The 3,005-nt window shown below is 34.0% G+C and overlaps 1 pseudogene; it reads right to left on the reverse strand.

Annotated features, from left to right (window-relative positions):
• Positions 1-229: 229 nt before the first annotated feature.
• LOC109458849 (small ribosomal subunit protein uS17m) lies at positions 230-1,127 on the reverse strand (annotated as a pseudogene).
• Between the last annotated feature and the right edge of the window lie 1,878 nt (positions 1,128-3,005).

The raw sequence follows: 3,005 nt of genomic DNA on the forward strand, positions 1-3,005 counted from the left end.
AGATTGTTAGGCATACTTAGTGTAACAGGAAAGTATGTTCCCTGAAAAGGAAATCTGAAACATAAACTGTCATGGAAAATTATAACAAACCCTTTATTCATTTACTTTTTGCTATTTCATAAATACCAGAAGAGAAATTGGTCATTTTGTGATGAAACTTAGAAAAATATGTTTTTCCATAAAGCAAACTTATAAACCTTTCCCTTTGGCTCCTTTTTCTAATCCTCTTTCATTGTTCTGAAGAGATACTGAGTTCTTCCAGATTTTGGTTAGGTGGGTGGTTTCCAAATTTACTGGACTGTCCAGGTAGGTAGTTCCTGCACAGGGTTTTCCCGTCACTGGATCTATGATTTGTCCAACTTTGAAAATGATCTCAGCCAGCTCATTTCACATGCTTCGTTCGTGGAACAGGTAATGCTTTAAGAAGTACAATATCCCCAACTGTGCACTTTTGAAGAGCATCACGAGCAAAGTAGGTTTTTCATTTATTAAAATACTTCAATAAGTAAGGATCCAGAACAGGCCTGGTGACTTTCACTTTAGCAGCTTTTTGCATTGCTGTCCCAATCACCTTCCCCACGATTCATTTGGCACGGACAGATGAATGAGCTACTGACTTTTCAGGTGGCTTTAGTCACCTCCGGCTCCACTGTCCCAGCGCACGACTCGCGGAATCGAGAATATCTTGATATATTTGACAGAAATAGGTATTAAGTCCACTTCTTAATGCTTTTAAATTCTTAGCCAAAAACAAAACAAAACAACAACAACAACAACAACAACAAAAAACCAACAACCAAAAAATCCAAAACATATTTGTCCTTTTTTCTGTCTTTGCCTGGAACTGTCTGAATTTATGTTAAATCTGTTTAATCTCTTACCTGAGCAGGTTTAAGAAACAGGTTAAGTGGGCATATTTGCCTGGGTAGTCTAACTTCATACAGTTAAGATATGAAGAAAATTGGTGAGAATTCTTCGAACAGTTTTGAGTGTGTTTGGAAGTGGTATTTTGATAAACTTCCTGCTGGTTTTGTGGGAGGTAAGGAGGAGTGGACTGATGGTATAATATACGTACAAGTAAAGGACAGTTTGATAACAATTCCTCGGACATATTCCAAACTAGACATCATCCAGTATTGCTTCTAAATAAATAATAGTTTGATGTGCAGAAGTCTCATGAATCAAAACTGTATTAATTACAATACAGGATAATTAAGATAAAGCCTATGGAAAATTCTTTTCAATATCCAGAGTGTAAATATTTCAACTATCTGAAGTATTTATTTTTATAACAGTAGTTATTTATGAATCATGTGTGCTTATTTTCTTTAGCCCAATTAACAGTGTGTCTATAAAATAATGTGTCTCATTTTGTTGGAGGAGTTAAAATTGTTCAAGAAGGCATATTTTCCATGAATTTATAAGCACAACTAATCATGAAAATTACAGGTCGCTATGCCTTTATCATTTTCCTTTACCATCACTCTATCATCACTACTCCTTCAACATTCTTCAAAAGGATGGGAGAAACTCAGCCCTTGTGGAAAAAAAAGAAAAAGAATCTCACTGCGAAACAGGCAGATAATGAGGCTACTTGCTTTAGAAGACCCTCACCATAATTTGGAAATAATTGCAGTACTAAGAGATCTACGAGTAGATGAAATTCATTCATTCACTCATGGATACTAAGAATTTCCTCTGTGCCAGGTACCGTTCCAGAGACTAGGATTACAATAGTGAATGAGGCTAACAAGGTATTTGCTCGCATGGAGATAACCCTATGAGTTCCTACTATTGTGAAAATGGGCCTTCTATCTGGCAGGGAGTTGGAAATGAGTCATTGGCAAAAATCCTTGAGTAATGAGAGAGTAGTTTTTTTGGAGATACTCCTTAGGGCCGCTAAGGGAATAATTAGCTAAATACTTTCTCATGCTAACATGAAATTAACCAGTTTCAGGAAAAATCATATATATAATTATGTTTTATTCTAAAAAAAATGTATAAGGTATAGTTATCCCATAGATGTAAGGCTAATTACTTATTGTTGTTTGTAGCAACCTGACTTTATTAAAGAGTAGAAAAAGATTTTTTCCCCCTTATTTTGGAAGGTACTGGAAATTGAATCTAGATTTTGTAGGTATTGATAGGAATAGATGGTGGAAAAAATGAAAGGTCTACATTTTTCTATATTGTTACTTGGCAAAGTATATTGAATTACGTATGTGCTAGATACCTCCAGTGGGTCTTACATACATATAAAATAGAATATATGCTAATTCCTTATTATATTGTTATTCAGATATTTGTTTGACTTAGTAAAACTTTTTCTCACATATCTGTTTTCTTACATGAATCCTCACAGAAGTTTTGAATAGAAAAACAAGAAACCTTTTTTTCTCCATGTTACTTCCGTACAATTTGTTTTTCCAATATGAAATAGCTGATTTACTACTGTCAGAAACTTTCTGAGTAAAAATGATTCATTTAATGCAGAAAAATATGTATCAAAGAGGGTACTGGTTATTTAAGAGGGTACATATTGTTATGGAGATGACCGACTTGGCTTCATTCTTTCATTTCAGTTCCACTGTCTCTCATTCTATTCTCATTCTTTTGTAAATCAGTGACCTGTATAGGGAGGAGTAGGCAGAAGAGGCAGAAAATATATGGTCCCCCACCATCTTATAGTGGATCATCAGAACTTTCATGAAATTACTTCAGTTTTGAGCAGCATTAGATATCCACTTGAAAATCAAGATGCAACTTGAAGTAGTCATAATGTGAATATCAACTTTGATTAATCCACAGATTTTTGTCTTTCTAATTTGTCAGTATATTGCTGTTGTTTTTGCTATAGGTAAAACTTTTCCACGATAAAAAAATTTCCAAGGGAAGAAAATATTTTCATCCAAGAGACTCAGAGCCCAATTAATTTAGCCATATATCACATTTTTGCATAATTTCTTATTAATTAAAGGATGAAATTTTCAAATGTTAGTATACAT

The sequence above is a fragment of the Rhinolophus sinicus genome, linkage group LG01, assembly GCF_036562045.2.
Source record: "Rhinolophus sinicus isolate RSC01 linkage group LG01, ASM3656204v1, whole genome shotgun sequence".
Lineage (NCBI taxonomy): Eukaryota > Metazoa > Chordata > Mammalia > Chiroptera > Rhinolophidae > Rhinolophus > Rhinolophus sinicus.